Below are 21,569 nucleotides of genomic sequence, written 5' to 3' on the forward strand. Positions count from 1 at the left end.
GATGGGACACAGCATCTCCGAGGCACCGATGAAGTCGCATTTTCCCGTACGTGTTACGGTTGCAGGTTCGAATCCTGCCTCGGGCATGGATGTGTGTGATGCCCTTAGGTTAGTTAGGTTTGAGTAGTACTAAGTTCTAGGGGACTGATGACCTCAGATGTTAAGTTCCACAGAGCTCAGAGCCATTTGAACCATTTCCCGTATGACCATTTCGAGGGTTTACCATGAATATGAGGAATCCGGTAAAACAGCAAATCTCTGACATCGCTGCGGGCGGAGAAAGGTCGTGCAAGTACGAGACCAACGACGATTGAAGAGAATCGTTCAGCGTGACATTAATGCAAACCTTCCGCAAATTGCTGCAGATTTCAGTGCTGGGCTATCAACAAGTGTCACCGCGAGAACCAATCAACTAAATATCATCGATATGGGCTTTCCGAGCCGAAGGACCAATTGTGTACACTTGACGACTGCACGACACAAAGCTTTACGCCTCGCCTGGGCCCGTCAACAACGATTATTGGTCTGTTGATGACTGGAAACATGTTGCCTGATCGGACGAATCTCGTTTCAAATTGCATCGAGCAGATGGACGTTTATTGGTATTGAGACAACCTCATGAATCCATGGACCCTGCATGTCAGCAGGGGACTGTTCAAGCTGGTGGAGGCTCTGTAATGGTGTGAGGCAATTGGAATGATATGTGACCGCTGAAACGTCTAGATACGACTCTGACAGGTGACACGTACGTAAGCATAGTGTCTGATCACCTGCATACATTCAAGTGCATTGTACACTCAGACGGACTTGGGCAATTCCAGCAAGATAATGCTACACCCCACACGTCCATAATTGCTACAGAGTGGCTCCAGGAACACTCTTCTGAGTTTAAACACGTCCGCTGGCCACCAAAATCCCCAGACATGAACATTATTGAGCATATGTGAGATGCCTTGCAACGTTCTGTTCAGAGGAGATCTCCACTCCCTCGTACTCTTACGGATTTATGGACAGCCCTGCAGGATTCACGGAGTAATTTCCCTCCAGTAGTACTTCAGACATTAGTCGAGTCCATGTCACGTCGTGCTACGATACTTCTGCGTGCTTGAGGGGACCTTTCACGATATGAGGAAGGTGTACCAGTTCTTTTGGCTCTGGAGTGTATAACGGACGTGTTCCTAATGTTACGAAAAGAGTTTCTGAAGAGGCAGTCCTGCGTACAACCTGTAGGTCTTAGCAAAATCGTCCGCAGCTCGTGGTCGTGCGGTAGCGTTCTCGCTTCCCGCGCCCGGGTTCCTGGGTTCGATTCCCGGCGGGGTCAGGGATTTTCTCTGCCTCGTGATGACTGGGTGTTGTGTGCTGTCCTTAGGTTAGTTAGGTTTAAGTAGTTCTAAGTTCTAAGGGACTGATGACCATAGATGTTAAGTCCCATAGTACTCAGAGCCATTTGAACCATCTTAGCAAAATCCTCCTCGGCGCTTGGTGCGGAGCTAATTATCATTTAGTCAGTGTAACCCTATGCGCCTACGGATTTGCAGCGGAAGTGTGTCGAATGCCCTTTCGGTAGTCGCCTGTATCTGCTGCATTCTGTGTCTAGTGACGAAAAGAGCGAGCCTGATTTCACACGATCGTTGTTTTCGGGATCCGTGTTGGTTCGTAAAGAGGAGATTTTCGGTCTACAGAAATGTCATAATACTCTAGCATAACACATACTCCGACGTCAGAGAAACAGGCCTATAGTTTTGTGCGTCTGTTCGACTACCTGTCTTGAAAACGGGAATGATCTGTGCTTTGTTCTCATTATGATGAACGCTTCCTTCCTCAAGAGACCCACCGTACACCGCTGCTTGAGGACGGGCTAGTTCTCTCGCAGACTCTGTGTAGAACAGAATTGGTAACCCGTCAGACACAGTAGCCATTCCTCTGTTGAGCGATTCCAGTAGCTTTTTCATACCCTGGTAACTTATTTCGGTATCTGTCATCTTGTGGTTCGTGCGACGATTAAAATGTGGAACTGCAGTATGATCTTCCCCTGTGAAACAATTTCGGCAAAAGATGTTTAGTATTTCGACAGTTTCTGTGCCATTCTCTGTTTCACTTCCATTACGGACACAGAGTGTCTCGAGAGATGGCTTCGATCCCTTTATTACTTTAACGTAAGACCAGAACTTATTAGGATTTTCTGTCAAGTTGGTAGCTAGAGTTTTACTTTCGTATTTTTTGAACAGTACACAATAAGCCCCCCCCCCCCCTTATGCTAATTTAGTTTCCTTTCATTTTTGTTTGTTTGTGGGGCTTTTGCTACGTTGTTTAAATTTACAGTGAAGCTCTCTTTGCTTTCGTAGCAGCTTCCTAACACGGTCGTCGAACCGCGGAAGGGCTTCTCCATCCATGACGACTTTACTCGGCACATACCCGTATAAAGCGTATTGTACGATGCTCTTGAACTCTGTCTATCGATGCTCACCATTGTCAATACTGGGGATGAAATTTTCATGATGACCTGTCAGATTACCTCAAATCTTCTTCTTATTGCTATTGCTTCGATGAAAAGAAAGAAAGAAAGACAACGTAGTTTCTGAACCGCACTTTCAACCTCTTTACAAACAGAACACAGTAGGAGAATCCAAGAGTATTGTTTTTGTTCGGAAGTAGTGAAGTAGCTTTTTTGATTATACGCGAACTGGAATACCTACATAAATCTGTAACAGATCCGTCTTGTAGATTAAAGGAGTTTTCGCTACATTGCGCGTCATAAATGAGTAATTTTTACATATCATTTTCAGTTGCAGCGAACCAGTGTTTACGCCTCACCACATCACCCTCCTAGGCACTCTAACACAAAGGACGTTTGTGAACGAATTATACGTGCAATAGTTAGATATTTTTGTACAGTGTCTGTTTTGCAAGAGCAAGCGAATAACTTACCAACCAAATTTTCTACCTTGGCAAGAATACTTTTTCTCGGAGAAAACAAATGCGAGGATAATGTGTCTATTCTTCTTACAACACAAGTACGTTGTGGCTAAAAATAAGTGTCAGTAGGTCCGTACTTCGATGCACCAGGTTGGCGGCTTCTAGATCAAGGGCGACGCGATTTTAGAATGAGGTTGTAAGTTGTAAGACAGTATTGTACACGGCTTTGTCTACGACAAACACAGCGTGTGGCAGTCAAATAACCTTGCTGAGCACGTTTGCCAAACACATGTCATTCCAGTGCGGTGACTTCTCTCGCCTTCAGTTGGAAAGTGCACGAGATGGAAAGAATTGAAGCTAATAAGAGAAGGCCAGCATTCCGTACGGCTAACTGCTGTAGCTGAAGAAGGTGGCCTTGGATCTTGCGAAGATACACCAGCAACAAACATCAGTCTGCGCACGTCTTACGCGTTTGTAAGAGTAATTTGCGGCACGTACAAAGGTCTGCGTTACACAACTCAGGAACAAGTCAGCGACCCACTACACACCTGTCTCGTACGCCTGGGCGTAAACTGACAGACAGACGAGTAGAACCTTCTATGCCCGTGGGTCGTACAGCGAAAGGAACTAGCAGGTATTTCGCACTTTGGACGTATACGTCATCCTTCCTGCTCTGAAACATACAACACGATCACATGTTTTGTCGAGTAGCGGCTGTTTCTATTTATCATGACAGGTAGAGCAGTATTATTGTTGTTCCTGCACCTAGTTCGCCTTTTCCGATCGTTCTGAATTTAAAATAGACTATATTTTTTAACTAGCAAGGGATATGCCTCTACTTGAACGGCTAAAACCGTGTAAAAGTGGTTTTAAAATGCAGATATTTCCCTGTTATGAGACCCATCGAGACCGTTAATAGTCTTCGTTCATTCTCGTCTTCTGCTCTTAGTTACGCGAGGAGTCGCCGGAAATGACAATGGTTCGGATTCCACGTTAAACTGTAGGTTCCCTTTCCCCCGTTGGATAACAGGGGTAGGTTATGGACATGCCAGTAGCCCTAGTGTCTTCCGGTTCAAAGACTTGCACCTGCCATTGACCCATACACAATTATTATTATTATTATTACAAAAACAAACATAAAAATATATAAGTACACCAAGAGAGCCACATATTATGGAGGGGTATTACAGCGAAATATAATTTCGTTCAATTAATGCATTCAGATAAGGTCTGAACATTGTTGTTCGCAATCAAAGGCATCTTACGAATCTTCCTGAAGTTCTACTCCACACTTGTCCACCTACACTTTGAGGATGGAGATTATGGAACATCTGACGAATAACGATGTTTTTCACGCGACAGTGTTAGAAACTGTACTGAGAACCTAGAAGTTCAGTTACAGGTAATTCAGTGACAATTACAGCATCAGGAATGTGCTGAAGTATACGGCTTTCGCTTCTGCAACTTTCTCGACTTATCAGTTATACTTCAAAACTCCTACGAGTCACTTCATAGTTGATATCCAGTGTGACCTCTTACTACTGCGTGCATCGTTCATCCATTATAATCTAACAAAATACATAGTGGAATATGACGCTTATAAGTTTCGTGTCATGGCATTTTCCTCAAAACGCCGTACCAATTTGTACTTCTGGAAGTTGAGAAGTTTTTCCTTAAAAAAAAAAATAAAAGGGCCCGCGTTAGTAGTTACCATTCTTGGGAACTAGTGTATAACAAATGTCTGAATAAGATCCGTGACGCCATGACGTCATTTTTTCCAAAATGGGAACTAATGTACCATACACCCCAAAGTATCTCTCCCTTCAGTCTCTTCACACCCTGCCCCCCCCCCCCCCTCCTTTAGTATAGCCAAAGACTTCCTCTCCGTTATTTGAGAGCTATTACCAACCTGTTTATGAATTTCGACAACATAGTCTGTGGAGAAACAGCGACCTGATGCTATATTCAAATTAGAATGAACAGTCGAGACCGCAAAAATATTCGTTTATTAATCGGTTTCGGCTCATATGAAAGCCATCTTCAGAATTTTTGGCCCCCTGTGGCTGCTGCTGGTGGCTCATGATACCGCGATCGTACTGCACGAGATAATCGAGGAGGCAGATATAGGGGTCCAAAAATTCTGAAGATGGCTTTCACATGAGCCGAAACCGGTTAATAAACGAATAGTATTGCGCTCTCGACTGTTCATTCTAATTTAAATATCAACTTTATACCTATGAGCGGTTGTGTTTTATTTTTGTCTAGACCGATGCATTTTCTTTTAGGTGAGGTTGAACAGGATGGCTAACTTTAACATTTAGCGTCGTGCGGACTGGGCTTTAATTAATCTCGAACGTTCGTGAAGCGCGGCTGTGTGCGACGGTACTCGGTAATCTACCTGTCTTGTGAGTTCTTTAAAGCCGAGCTTCCCACGCACAAATACGCGCACAGCAGCGGAAACCTGCGGGTGTAGCTCTGTCAGCGACTGTGTGGAACGCGTGAGCACAGCCTGTACTCGAGGCATTTCGCGCGCCGCAGTAACGCAGCTTCGTAACACACTTACGTCAGCTCTGAACGGATTTGACGAAGCGCACTGCTTCTCAGCTGACGTTCCGATTTCCCACGTTGCATCTTTGCGACAAACTTTATTCACCTTCGACAAAGTGTGTGAAAGCTTTGGCATCGGCGGCGGCGGAGACTAGTACATTAAAAACTACAACACATGTTAAACTACTGGAAATGAAAATTATTATTATTATTCAGGATTAATTAATACAAATATATATTAATAACAACATTTTACTGTATTCCTGTTATCTTCTGCAAAGCCTTTCTATTCAGCGCGTCCTCCTCACATACACCGCGATGCTCCATTATTTCGTTGATGACGTCTTTCCAAGAACTTCGTGGTTTATCGCTTTTACGTTTGCTACGTTATTTGCGTTCAAACTTTTCATTGGCCGCCGACGTTCTGGAATTCTTAGGAAGCGTTCATACCACCGTTTCTTTGAATTCAGTCTACCACTGTTTCATTTGCCTTCATTCTACCTCTTACTTCATCATTATATTTCTCGAAACTCGATATTCTGGCGGTCTTTCGTTAAGTCCACTTCCACAGCCATGTTGCCTGCCATAGTGAAGAAGAGTAGACTTGGTTCCGACAGAATACACCCTGTGCAGTAAAGCTCTTTATTTTACAGTAGCTGATTGAGAAATTTATAATAGTAAGGAAGGAATCACAAACTGCCTTTGTAGGTTTAGCAAAGGCTTATGACGCGGTTCCTAGAGCAAAACTGTGGGAAGCTACGAAATATATGGGTGACAAACTCTTAGCGATTATTATTGAAATGTATAGAGATAATGAGGTACAGAATAGTTAGTTAATGTTCCGTAGACAACGAACGGTGGCTTGCGGAGACTGTATGTAGCTGCACATAATTTGAACGATTCATTTATCGAAATTATGTTGAACGAGTCAGTTTTTATATATATACTTATCCTTTTTGTGTTTTGCTTTTATATGCTACCAGTTTTTAAATAAGTTCGTCTATGGAATAGAAGTTGTCCAGGAGAAAGGATTTTAAGTTAGATTCAAAACTTGCTATGCTACCTGTAAGATGCTCTATGTTACTGGGCAAGTGATCAAAAACTTTTGTTTTGCTGCATATTCAACTCCTTTCTAAGGGACAGAGAGCTTTATAGTGAATAACCGTGTTTTCCTTCAGTGTTGTAGTGATGCATATCACTGTTCTTCACAAATTGTGATGGATTATTTATGTGGAATTGTTATGGTCCAGTTCCCCCTCCCCCCCCCCCCCCCCCCCATGAATCATGGACCTGTGCCTCAGCGACACAGATAGCCGTACCGTAGGTGCAACCACAACGGAGGGGTATCTGTTGAGAGGCCAGACAAACGTGTGGTTCCTGAAGACGGGCGGCAGCCTTTTCAATAGTTGCAGGGGCAACAGTCTGGGTGACTGACTGATCTGGCCTTGTAACACTAACCAAAATGGCCTTGCTGTTCTGGTACAGCGAACGGTTGAAAGCAAGGGGAAACTACAGCCGTAATTTTTCCCGAGGGCATGCAGCTTTACTGTATGGTTAAATGATGATGGAGTCCTCTTGGGTAAAGTATTCTTCTATTCGGATCTCCGGGCGGGGACTACTCAGGAGGACGTCGTTATTAGGAGAAAGAAAACTGGCGTTCTACCAATCGGAGAGTGGAATGTCAGATCTTTTAATCAGGCAGGTAGGCTAGAAAATTTAAAAAAGGAAATGGATAGGTTAGACTTAGATATAGTGGGAATTAGCGAAGTACAGTGGCAGGAGGAACAAGACTACTGGTCAGGAAAGTACGGGGTTATAAATACAAAATTAAATAGGGGTAATGCAGGAGTAGGTTTACTAATGAATACGAAACAGGAGCGAGGGTAAGCTACTACGAACACCATAGTGAACGAATTCTTGTAGCGAAGGTAGACACGGAGCCCACACCTACCACAGTAGTACAAGTTTATATGCCAACTAGCTCCGAAGATGACGAAGAGATTGAAGAAATGTATGATGAGATAAAAGAAATTATTCAGATAGTGAAGGGAAATGAAAATTTAGTAGTCGTGGTGGAGTGGAATTCGATAGTGGGAAAAGGAAGAGAAGAAAAAGTAGTAGGGGCAGATGTGGATTCTGACCACAATACACGGTGATTCAAAAAGAATACCACAACTTTAAAAATGTGTATTTAATGAAAGAAACGTAATATAAGCTTCTGTTATACATCATTACAAAGAGTATTTAAAAAGTTTTTTTTTTTTCACTCAAAAACAAGTTCAGAGATGTTCAAAATGGCCCCCTCCAGACACTCGAGCAATATCAACCCGATACTCCAACTCGTTCCACACTCTCTGTAGCATATCAGGCGTAACAGTTTGGATAGCTGCTGTTATTCCTCGTTTCAAATCATCAATGGTGGCTGGGAGAGGTGGCCGAAACACCATATCCTTAACATACCCCCATAAGAAAAAATCGCAGGGGGTAAGATCAGGGCTTCTTGGAGGCCAGTGATGAAGTGCTCTGTCACGGGCTGCCTGGCGGCCGATCCATCGCCTCGGGTAGTTGACGTTCAGGTAGTGCTTGAACCAATTTCAGACGATAAGATTTCATAACTAACCTTTTTCGTAGGACTCTCCATACAGTTGATTGTGGAATTTGCAGCTTTCTGCTAGCTCTGCGAGTCGATTTACCTGGGCTGCGAACAAATGCTTGCTGGATGCGTGCTACATTTTCATCACTCGTTCTCGGCCGTCCAGAACTTTTCCCTTTGCACAAACACCCATTCTCTGTAAACTGTTTATACCAACGTTTAATACACCACCTATCAGGAGGTTTAACACCATACTTCGTTCTAAATGCACGCTGAACAACTGTCGTCGATTCACTTCTGCCGTACTCAATAACACAAAAAGCTTTCTGTTGAGCGGTCGCCATCTTAGCATCAACTGACGCTGACGCCTAGTCAGCAGCGCCTCAAGCGAACAAATGTACAACTAAATGAAACTTTATAGCTCCCTTAATTCGCCGACAGATAGTGCTTAGGTCTGCCTTTTGTCGTTGCAGAGTTTTAAATTCCTAAAGTTGTGGTATTCTTTTTGAATCACCCTGTATATTGGTTATGAACTGCAGGTTAAAACTGAACAAAGTGCAAAAAGGTGAGAATTTCAAGAGATGGGACCTGGGTAAACTGAAAGAACGCGAGGTTGTAGAGAGTTTCAGAAAAAGCATTAGGGAACAATTGATAAGAATGGGGGAAAGAAATACAGTAGAGGAAGAATGGGAAACTTTGAAAGATAGTGGAAGCAGCAGAGGATCAAGTAGGTAAAAAGACGAGGGCTAGTAGAAATCCTTCGATAACAGAAGAGATATTTAGTTTAATTGACGAAAAGAGAAAACAGAAAAATGCAATAAACGAAGCAGGCAAAATGGAATACAAACGTCTCAAAAATGAGATCCACAGGAAGTGCAAAATGGCTAAGCAGGGATGGCGAGAGGACAAATGTGAGGATCTAGAGGCATATATCACTAGGGGTAAGACAGATACTGCCTACAGGAAAATTAAAGAGACCTTTGGTGAAAAGAGAACCGCATGTATGAATATCAAGAGCTGAGACGGAAAACCAGTTCTAAGCAAAGAAGGGAAGGCAGAAAGGTGGAAGGAGTATATAGAGGTTTATACAAGGGCGATGTTCTTGAGGGCAGTATTGTGGAAATGGAAGAGGACATAGATGAAGATGAAATGGGAGATATCATACTGAGTGAAGAATTTGACAGAGCACTGAAAGAACTAAGTCGAAACAAGGCTCTGGAAGTAGACAACATTCCATTGGAACTACTGTTAGCCTTGGGAGAGCCAGTCCTGAGAAAACTCTACCATCTGGTGAGCAAGATGTATGAAACGGGCGAAATATCCCGAGGCTTCAAGAAGAATATAGTATTTCTTTGCTTAAGTGTGTTCTTTAGGTTGCCTAGTGTTTCGCTGGCGTTGGCGACAGACTTTGCCTGAGTGCTATGAACGTTTGCTTCCGTTAGCAGTCTTTCCGTCTCTCAATATTATGTCTTCTGACTTTTACTCTGACTCACATGACCAAGTCTTCTTTTAGAAGGAACGAAATAAATAGAAAGGCAAAAAAAATTATTTAATTTACATCGGATCGGAATTTCACACACGCAGTTTTTTTTACCTCAGGATTCATTTCAACCTGCTTATCACTGTCGTTAGAAATTCAATATACATGGTATAGAATATAGTATGTCGTACTCTTAGTTATATATTCAGTTGCTGGGAAAGCTCTCAGAAACGTTGAGGCTATATAGGAATTTATTCCACGTCGCAAATTTCGTCCAACTAGTTCGACTTGTTGAGTCTGACGAACGTACCTATTGTCTGTTACGAAGGCGATCCTTTCTTAGGCTAAATCCTTTTGCCGCTATTTTTGCTGTCTACACGATATGGCCAGCATGTCTGACTTCTAGACAGTTGATGCAACAGTTAAGAGGTCGACTTAGCCGCAGCAGGGTAACTGAGCTTCTTCATTAAAGAAAAATACCGAGTGCGGTTTCGAAACTCCATCATTAACGACAGTGGGCGGGAAGAGGCCGACACTTGTTTCTCCAATCCTTCTGCCCACTCACGCCTTAGGCACAAAGCAACAGTCGTTTGACTAATTGTTTAGTATAGATGAGAACGTCAAGGTTTCAGATTTAAAATGTATTTATGAAATAATTTTGCTTTCTTCAGTCACTTTTTACTAATATGTATTAGCGCAACACGTTTCGTCAGCATGCTGCTGCCTTAGTTGCATCACAGTTACACGCACGTTACAGCAGTCTTCAGCTTAATGTAATGTGCGTGTAACTACAATGCACTTCATGATGGCTACATGCTGCCGAAACGTGTCGTGCTAGTAAATATTAGTAAAAAATGATTGTAATAGTTAATATTATAAATTTAAAATGCTGTAGGCAGATCTCCAGCAATTTCATAAACATGGATAAATTTAAGTTTAAACCGTATTTACGGATATAGCTTAATTTCTAATGTCACAGCAATCTGTGCCTTAAGAGTTACTTATTACTGAAGCAGTACTGTTATAAACTCTTGTTATCTCTTACACAGATGAGAAAATAATAGCTTACATCAGTCGGAGTCCTATAGCGCCTTCTATCAGACAATACTTCTTGAGTGCAGTATCCTGGCTCTACTAGTGACTATCAATTAGATTTCTTGAGCGTCTATGTGACACTTTTGCGTGGGTAATTTTGACTCGTTGCGGTGCAAGAAGTGCGTCTCTCAATTTGCACGATGAATGCTGTAAAGTTTACCTTTTAAGGACTCCATCCACTGGAGAAATGCACGTGGACTCTGAGCTGTACTTCTCCAAAACCTTTCCAACAAATCTAATTTCATTTTCGCGCATATCACTCATTCTACCAAGTGAAAATCATGCCCTTTTTTTCGCATTACCTTAATATCGTACAAGGAAAATGTTAACATACAGACAACGGCATCTCCGGCCATCACTGTGATAGACGTTAGCGGCGCTACAGTGTTTCCTCCGGAAACTCCCGATGCTACTTTCGTTTTTGTCGAATGTTCACAGACTAGTGCAGCAACTGCATTCTACTGATCGAAAATTGTTCAAATTATTATTGTAACGAATTGCAGGTAATAAGTACGGTGTACGATTCTGTAGGTATCATGAAAGAGACATCTCCCCATACCTGCCTTTTTGGCCTTATTCATGCACTATATCTTTTATAGTAACTTGAACAACGACAACAACATTAGATAGCGCTGGAACTTCAGGCACGGGTTCAGAAGCTCATGTTATCTAAAAGCAGAAGTCTGAGGGCACAGATTATATTATCAGTTACAGATAAGCGATCAAACCAATAGTCACACTCATTGGTTTCGAGTAGGAGGGTGTCAATGTTTTGAAAACGACGAGTGGGAAGCGATAGCGACAATTTCATCGAGTGCTGGAGATACCCCATTTCCGATAACCTAATCCAGAGTGAAAGCGATAAGAGTCCGTCAAAAGCGAAGGGGTTCCTGCCGGCTCCAATACGTGCGTGACGCGTTCGATCGGGTGAGCTGATGAAACACTGAGGCTCATAATCCCGCGATGAAACGGCTGCCGGGTGAGCAGCAGTTTCGACTACACTGTTTGTGGAAGGAAGGAGCGAATTCTCGTATGTACGTGCTCTAGTGGTGTCTCGTGCTGTAGAGGCGTCCACCGGATACTGGTTCATGAGAGCACATGCTGAAATACTGCAGAGTACGGTACTTGCGAAGTATCGCGTCTCCCCCACACCCCAATCCAGTCTTTTGTTAGAAATCTAGTTCATTATTACACATTCTGAGACCCTCATAGCAGAATACTACACTATTTTTTGCTGTATGTCAAGTTAAATTTTATATTGCATTGATCACTGACGCACACAAGTTACTAGTGCAACAAAGATATTTATCGCTGATGCTGATTTGTCTACTAGCAAATGTAATTACCGATGTACGAATTTTTCGTGTTACGATTTACCCTTTTCCTATCTGATACTTAGAACGAGCAGGACACACACTTCGACTTCTCCTCTTGGCATTCATGTTCCAACGATTCCATACATATACCATGTCAGTCTCTCAGGAACGCGTCGTTTACGTAATTTTACTGCAAGACAAATGTTAAGCAAATAACGTAAATTATTACGTAGCTGTTTCATATTGTAGTTTGAAGACCTGTGTTCACTCTTTATAATAATTCTCTTTGTGTATTTAAGCGCTGAAAGGTACACTAAGTGTAATTTTGTATGGTGTTTCGCGAAGATGCGATCATAGTTGTGAGAGAATATGTACGTAGCACAGATGGAAATAACTTTTTCATCCCCGCACATAGACGGGATTGTTGCCATTGTAAAGATCCTGCTATACACGGCTGAAGGTTTATTCAAAAGCAATATTACTATAATCATTCTGCTTCATGACCTTAACTCTTATTTCTGTGCAGAAATTATATGAAAGAACACAAACAGTTCCAAATATAAAAGTAACTTTCCATAATTGCGTTTTTATGCATGCTACAACATTCGACCCTGTTGGAAAGACGTAGTTCAGATTCCAAGTGCCAGGTCTCCTGTTCAAACTCATCACCCATTTCACGAATTTTTACCATACCAGAATACCGCCATTGCTACTAGATACTAACACAAATTTTCCGAATCACAAAGATTCCTAGAAGCCGACCTCGACGAGGTTTAAGTTTTGAAGAAATGTGGGAACACTCGGGACAATAACGGACGGATGACTTATAAGATAATTGAAAATAAGTTAACATTTAAACCATTTGTAGAAAGATTTCGATAGTGTTGACTGGAATTCTTCTTTGAAATTTTGATGTCAGTAGGGATGAAATGCAAAGTTGTAAATGACTTGTACAACAAACAGGCTGCAGTTGTAATAGTCAATGGACATGAAAGGCAGACAATAGTTAAGGAAGGAGTGAGACAGGATTGTAGCCCATGCTCGATGTCCATCTACTCAGCATGCAGTAAAGAAAACCAAGGGGAAAATGGGAAGGGACTTGAAGTTCAGAAAGATGAAATGAAAACTCTGAAGTTTGCCGATGCCATTGAAATTGTGTTAGAGACGGTAGAGGAGTTGGGAAATTAATTGAAGGTAAAGGATAGTGTTTTAAAAAGACGTTACTAGATGAACAAAAGTAAAAGCTCGTGAAAATCAGTGAAGCTCACATAATACCAGTTACAGAAAGCTGATCGAAACCTGAAGTTGATAGTAGTGGGAGGTTTGAGGAAAATTAAAGTGTGTATCGAAAGGATAGGCAAATGGGAAATGGGGGTGGTGTATTCGTCGCAGTAAACAAGAAACTCAGATCCACCGAGGTAGAAATTGAAGCTGCGTGCGAGATTGTTTGGGCAAGCCTCAGTATCAGGGGCGGGAGTAAAATGGTAACTGGATCCTTCTACCACCCACCAGACTCATCTCCTGATGTAACCGAAAACCTTAAAGAAAACATCGGTTCACCAGTGAAACTGTAATCAGCAGTGGAGATTTTAATCATCCAGCAGTTTACTGCGAAAATAACAATATTGTCCCCTTTCAGGTAGTCCACATCGAAACTGGTATCAGTGACCATGACGTGGTTGTGGCAACAATGATTACCAAAGTACAAAGGACAAATGAAACAGGCAGAAAGACATATGAGTTCAATAAACTAGATAAAAATCGGTAGTGCCATATCTCAATGAGCAACTTGAAACTTCCAGCTCAGGGCAGGAGCACGTAGATGAACTCGGGGTCAAGTTCAAAAGAATTATTGTCCGTGCACTAGACAGATATGTACCTAGTCGAACAGTTCGTAATAGGATGGAATCTCCGTGGTATGCAGTCACTGCAAAGGAACTTCTAAAAACACAGAGCGTACTGCTTAATAGGTGTAAAAGAAAGCGTAGGGGTATAGATATAGAGATGTTGAATGAAATGCCTTTGGTTGTCAAAAGAGCAATGCGTCATGCCTCCAATGACAACTGTAGCAGAACATTCTCAAGTGATTTTTCACAGAATCCAAAGAAATTCTGGTCGTATGTAAAGCCTGTTAGTGGTATCGAAGTTAGTGTCACGTCCCTAGTGAATGAGACAGCAACTCAAACTGAAGGTAGCAAAGCAAAAGCTGAAATGCTTGATTCTGTTTTCAAATGTTCGTTTACAAAGGAAAACTCAGAAGAACTGCCCCAATTTAATCATCGTACCACTGAAAAGATTAACGAAATAAGTACATGTGCCTGTGGTGTCGAGAAACAGCTGAAATCGTTACAACTGCCCGATGGAATCCCAGTCAGATTCTGTACTGAATTTTCGGCTGAGTTAGCCGCTTTTCAATACTCTATCGTAGACCCCCCGAACAGAAAACGTTGTCCAGTTCTCTGGAAAAGAGGCACAGATCACACCCATCTACAAGAAAGGTATTAGAAGTGATCCATAATACTACTGCTCAATATCCTAGATATCGAGATATTCTAGGATCTTAGACCATATTCTGAGTTCTAATATAACGAAATTTCTTCAACAGAATGACCTCCTTAGTGCAAACCAGCACGGATTTTGAAACCATCGATCATGTGAAACCCAACTCACACTTTTCTCACATGACACAGGATATGTCAACCTGAAAAAAAAAACAACTTTCGGCAACGTAAAATTGTGCAAGATGTTGGAAATTCAGAGGAAAACAGGTGTAAGCTGTAGGGAGAGACGAGTAACATACAATATGTTCAAGAGCCAAGAGGGAATAACAAGAGTGGAGGACCAAGTGCTCAGATTAAAAAGGCTGTAAGACAGGGATGTAGTCATTCACCCCTATTCTTCCATCTATAAACTAAGCTCCGTCCGAACAGGCATTGGGAGGCCCAACGGTACCGACCGGTCGCCGTATCATCCGCATGCCATAGGCGTCGCTGGATGCGGATATGGAGGGTCATATGGTCAGCACACCGCACTCACGACCGTATGTCAGTTTACGAGACCGGAGCCGCTACTACTCAGTCAAGTAGCTCCTCAGTTTGCCTCACAAGGGCTGAGTGCACCCCGCTTTCCAAGAGCGCTCGGCAGACCGGATGGTCACCCATCCAAGTGCTAGCCCAGCCCGACAGCGCTTAACTTCGGCGATCTGACGGGAACCGGTGTTACCACTGCGGCAAGGCCGTTGACGTTTCATCTATACATCGAAGAAACAATGATGAAAATAAAAGGAAAGTTGAAGAGTGGAATGAAAATACAAGATATCAACGATTAGATTCGCTCATGACATTGTTATTCTCAGTGAAAGTGAGCGAGAATTATAAGGTCTATTGAATGTAATGAATAGTCTAATGAGTACAGAATATGGACTGAGAGTAAATCGAAGAAAGACAAAAGTAATGAGAAGTAGCAGAAATGAAAACAGCGAGAAAACTTGAGGATTGATAGTCACGAAGTAGATGAAGTAAACGAATTCTGCTAGCTAGGCAGTCAAATAACCCATGATGGTCATAGCAAGGAGGAGATCAAAAGCAGAGTAGCACTGGCAAAATGGCATTCCTGGTCGAGAAAATTAGGCTAGTATTAGACATAGGTCATTTCTGAGAATGTACATTTGGAGCACAGCATTGTATGATTGTGAAACATGGACTATTGGAAAGCCGAAACAGAAGAGAATCGAAGCATGAGGTGGTACAGAAGAATGTTGAAAATTAGGTGGATTGATAACGTGAAGATTGAGGAAGTTTTGTACAGAATCGAAACACCAACAAGGAGAAGGGATAGGATGATATGATATCTGTTAAGACATTAGGGAATGACTTCCATGGTACTAGAGAGAGCTGCAGAGGCTAAAAACTATTGAGAAAGACAGAGACTGGAATACATCCAGCAAATAATTGAGGACGCAGGTTGCAAGTGTTACTGTGAGATGAAGAGGTTACCACAGGAGGGACATTCGTGGTTGGCAGAATCAAGGCAGCCAGAAGACCGAAGGTACAAAACGAGTCATACCTCTTAATGACCCAACAGATAAACACCTCCGTTTGCGGGCAATGGACTCATAAGCACCGAAATCTGCTGCACTACATGTGTCATACTTCTTAGGCCGTGGGCAAGTGTCAATGAAACTGTCGAGCGAAACTGCTTTAGACAGGGCAATAAAATTCTCTGTACAGGTATGCAGGTAACTCACTAAATACATTGCAGTCAATCAGCCTTATCCACGACCATATGTTCTCGTCTCGCTGTAGAAAGTAATTCGCGACTTTTAATGTAATTTGTCGTGAAACGCAGCAGACCTAAGATTATCTAGTTCAAACTGAAGCTAGATGAAGCTCCAAAACAAATCTGTTAGCAGTTTGTGTTTCTATAACGGAGTTTGTTGCAGCAGGCGATGGCGACAAATGGTGAGCATCAAAAACAAGGAGCATCACGTAATCTTTCTCACATGAGAGGAAATCAGCTATCAGTTATTGTGTGACTGGCGGAGGACGTCTGCTTTCGCAGCAGTCCATTCAATATCGACATGCCATATGGTGGAAGCGTATCTCAGCTTAATTAACAGAGTGATGTCGCGGTCGCTGAGTCAGTCAGAGGCCTTTCAGATTACAGGTAAAATATCCTTAATGTAGAGTAATGAAATTTCGGGGATACATTTGTCTAGGTAACGTATTTCTGTGATTAACATTGAAAGGTCACAGGTTAATGCACGCGGGAGAAAACCCATTGCAAATGTAAAGGGCTGGTAGATTAATAAAATGCAAACATCCATGAATTGTGTGATACAGGTGCCAGATGTCAGTTTGCGAGATAAGAGTTCCACGCCTGTTGCTCTTGGTCAGCCAGAACAGGGACGGTTAATGGTGGTTGTGGATGACGCTAGAGTTGTCGTCCGGTGGTGTCCCATATGTACTCGAGCAGGCCAACGCATCTACATCCACATCTACGTGATTACTCTGCTATTCACAATAAAGTGCCTGGCAGAGGGTTCAATGAACCACCTTCAAGCTGTCTATCTGCCGTTCCACTCTCGAACGGCACGCGGGAAAAACGAGCACTTAAATTTTTCCGTGCGAGCCCTGATTTCTCTTATTTTATTGTGATGATCATTTCTCCCTATGTAGCTCGGTGCCAAAAGAATGTTTTCACAATCGGAGGAGAAAACTGGTGATTGAAGTTTCATGAGAAAATCTCGTCGCAACGAAAAACGCCTTTGTTTTAATGATTGCCACTCCAATTCACGTATCATGTCTGTGAGACTATCTCCCCTATTTCACGATAATACAAAACTATCTGCCCTTCTTTGTACTTTTTCGATGTCATCCGTCAGTCCCACCTGATGCGGATCCCACACCGCACAGCAATACTCCAGAATAGGGCGGACAAGCGTAGTGTAAACAGTCTCTTTGGTAGACCTGTTGCACCTTCTAAGTGTTCTGCCAAAGAATCGCAGTCTTTGGTTTGCTCTACAATATTATCTATGTGATCGTTCCAATTTAAGTTATTTGAAATTGTAATCCCTAAGTATTTAGTTGAATTTACAGCCCTCAGATTTATGTGACTTATCGCGTAATCGAAATTTAGCTGATTTCTTTTAGTACTCATGTGAATAACTTCACACTTTTCTCTATTCAGGGTCAATTGCCACTTTTCGCACCATACAGATATCTTATCTAAATCATTTTGCAAGTCGTTTTGGTCATCTGATTGATGACTTAACAAGACGGTAAATGACAGCATCATCTGCAAACAATCTAAGAGGGCCGGGCACTCAGATTGTCTCCTATGTCGTTAATATTGGTAAGGAACAATAGAGGACCTATAACACTTCCGTGGGGGACGCCGGATATTACTTCTGGTTTACTCGATGACTTTCCGTCTATTACTACGAACTGCGACCCTTCTGACAGGAAATCACGAATCCAGTCGCACAACTGAGGCAACATGTCGACACTCTGTAGAGCATACTCGCTGTGTTGGAGCGTTCATAAATGGCGGGACAAGACAGCAGATCGTCGGACTGACATGTAGGTTTGCAGCCAGGGCGGACGGGATAACCACGAGAGCGCTCGTGCTGTCATGCGAAGTTGCACCCCAAACCGTGACTTAAGGGGTAGCTCCTGTGTGTCCAGTATCCAGACAGGACGGTTGCAGCCCTCAACTGAAAACGCAGAAAACCAGCAGACAGACATCACTGGCTTCGAGGTAGGACCAGCTTTCATCAGACCTGCACCCTGCCCTCCAGTGAGCTCTCGCTCGGCACCACTGAAGTCGCAAATGGCGGTGGTTTGGGTCAGTGGAGTTCACGCTACAGGACGTCTGACTCAGAGCTGTCCTTGAAGCAACCCATTTGTAACAGTTCGTTGTATTACTGTAGTGCCAAGTGCAGCTGAAACTGCTGCAGGTGCAGTCACGATGCGCCAGACACACACCCCGTACACGGTGCTCTTCGCTCTCGGTAGTGCCACGTTGACGTCTGGAGCCCGGTCTTCTTGCGAACGTACATTCTCTTGACGACCGCTGCCAGCAGTCATGTACAGTGACTAAATTCCAGCCACATCTTTCTGCAATATCGCAGAAGTAACATTAAGCTTCTCGTAGGCCTATTACACGACCTACACTCCTGGAAATGGAAAAAAGAACACATTGGCACCGGTGTGTCAGACCCACCATACTTGCTCCGGAGGGCTGTACAAGCAATGATCACACGCACGGCACAGCGGACACACCAGGAACCGCGGTGTTGGCCGTCGAATGGCGCTAGCTGCGCAGCATTTGTGCACCGCCGCCGTCAGTGTCAGCCAGTTTGCCGTGGCATACGGAGCTCCATCGCAGTCTTTAACACTGGTAGCATGCCGCGACAGCGTGGACGTGAACCGTATGTGCAGTTGACGGACTTTGAGCGAGGGCGTATAGTGGGCATGCAGGAGGCCGGGTGGACGTACCGCCGAATTGCTCAACACGTGGGGCGTGAGGTCTCCACAGTACATCGATGTTGTCGCCAGTGGTCGGCGGAAGGTGCACGTGCCCGTCGACCTGGGACCGGACCGCAGCGACGCACGGATGCACGCCGAGACCGTAGGATCCTACGCAGTGCCGTAGGGGACCGCACCGCCACTTCCCAGCAAATTAGGGACACTGTTGCTCCTGGGGTATCGGCGAGGACCATTCGCAACTGTCTCCATGAAGCTGGGCTACGGTCCCGCACACCGTTAGGCCGTCTTCCGCTCACGCCCCAACATCGTGCAGCCCGCCTCCAGTGGTGTCGCGACAGGCGTGAATGGAGGGACGAATGGAGACGTGTCGTCTTCAGCGATGGGAGTCGCTTCTGCCTTGGTGCCAATGATGGTCGTATGCGTGTTTGGCGCCGTGCAGGTGAGCGCCACAATCAGGACTGCATACGACCGAGGCACACAGGGCCAACACCCGGCATCATGGTGTGGGGAGCGATCTCCTGCACTGGCCGTACACCACTGGTGATCGTCGAGGGGACACTGAATAGTGCACGGTACATCCAAACCGTCATCGAACCCATCGTTCTACCATTCCTAGACCGGCAAGGGAACTTGCTGTTCCAACAGGACAATGCACGTCCGCATGTATCCCGTGCCACCCAACGTGCTCTAGAAGGTGTAAGTCAACTACCCTGGCCAGCAAGATCTCTGTATCTGTCCCCCATTAAGCATGTTTGGGACTGGATGAAGCGTCGTCTCCATGGGAAAATAGCAGCCTGCATTGCTGCGAAAGGTGGATATACACTGTACTAGTGCCGACATTGTGCATGCTCTGTTGCCTGTGTCTACGTGCCTGTGGTTCTGTCAGTGTGATCATGTGATGTATCTGACCCCAGGAATGTGTCAATAAAGTTTCCCCTTCCTGGGACAATGAATTCACGGTGTTCTTATTTCAATTTCCAGGAGTGTAGTTCAAACTCAATGAGGTGATGATAACAGCGTCTTTGTTGCCTTAAAGCGTTCTTGACTAACATCAGCTCACTACGCTCACGACTATTGTAGAGTGTGTTTAAAGCAAACCTGTTTTACGTCGTCATGGTGCTACTAGCGCCACTTTTATGTGGCTGCAGCGAAATCTGTATAGACATCATCTTTCAGGTATAGAAAGACGCCTGCCAGCTTGCGTTTATATCGCACAACTCCTTCTTGGTGCTGCGACCTTTTTTCCAATAGTGTATGATAAACGTTGAAATTCGGTCTCTCACACAAGTGGTGTATTTTTGATGTGACAAGGCTGGTTATAAAGCGTCAGGCTGATATTCGTGAAATCTGGGGAAATCAGGAAAGCTTCCACTACTGTAGTAAGGCCTAAAAGCGCAAACAATAAAAGTCGGTCCGTAACGAGTATTGTGGAAAGACCAGAGCGCCGAAGAGGCAGAGCCATTAGTTTAAACTGCTCAGTAATGCCGGGGATGGTTCCCTTTCGCCGCTCGGGATTAGTCGAGCGGTCTGAGGCGCTGCAGTCATGGACTGTGCGGCTGGTCCCGGAGGAGGTTCGAGTCCTCCCTCGGGCATGGGTGTGTGTGTTTGTCCTTAGGATAATTTAGGTTAAGCTTAGGTTAAGCTTAGGGACTGATGACCTTAGCAGTTAAGTCCCATAACATTTCACGCTTCCAAAAGGGAATTACTACAGAAAACTGTTCATTGTGCAGTGTGCATATGGACGGAGGTTGGCAGCATGCGAAGATTGTGGTAGGGAAAGCAAATGCTCGACTTCGGTTTGCTGGGAGAATTTTAGGAAAGTGTGGGTCATCTGTAAACAAGATCGCAATTAGGACGCAAGTGCGACCTATTCTTGAGTACTGCACAAGTGTTTCATATACGAATCAGGTCAGATTAAAGGAAGACATTGAAGTCATTAAGAGGCGGGTTGCTAGATTTGTTACTGACAGGTTTGAACAATGTGTATTTGAAGCTGACTGAAAAACCATTCTACTGCATACATTGCGCATAAGGACCGCAAAGATAAGATACGAAATATTAGGGCTCATACGGAGGCATAAGTATAGCTGTTTTTCCCTCTCGCTGTTTGCGAGTGGAACAGGAAAGGAAATGACTAGTAGTTGTGCGGCGTACCCTCCGCCACGCACTTTACGGCAGCTTGCGGAGTATCTGTGTAGACAGAGATGTAGAAACAGTACTGGGTTCCGCCGAGGTCGGCATGGGGAGGGCCTATTAGCAGGAGTGAGGCTCTGGCTGGTGTTAAACACCAACAGGTGAACGTCGGGAGGGCCGCCAGGAGCTGTAGATCTCCGAAGGTGTGTTGTTTGGAAACACCAAGGTTCTGAACAGAACACTGTAATAGCTCAGAATGAGACAAGGAATGTTGATGCAGCAAGCATAAGGGTTATACAGGGTGAGTCACCTAACATTACTGCTGGATATATTTCATAAACCACATCAAATACTGACGAATCGATTCCACAGACCGAACGTGAGGAGAGGGGCTAGTGTAATTGGTTAATACAAACCATAAAAAATGCACGGAAGTATGTTTTTTAACACAAACCTACGTTTTTTTAAAATGGAACCACGTTAGTTTTGTTAGCACATCT

General features: G+C 43.9%; 1 protein-coding gene across 1 annotated transcript in view; it reads right to left on the bottom strand.

Annotated features, from left to right (window-relative positions):
- Positions 1 to 21,569, bottom strand: part of LOC126176796 (neprilysin-4-like) — a 796,156-nt gene that overhangs the window by 426,952 nt on the left and 347,635 nt on the right. The window lies entirely within an intron of this gene.

This window comes from Schistocerca cancellata, chromosome 3 (assembly GCF_023864275.1).
Source record: "Schistocerca cancellata isolate TAMUIC-IGC-003103 chromosome 3, iqSchCanc2.1, whole genome shotgun sequence".
Classification (NCBI taxonomy): domain Eukaryota; kingdom Metazoa; phylum Arthropoda; class Insecta; order Orthoptera; family Acrididae; genus Schistocerca; species Schistocerca cancellata.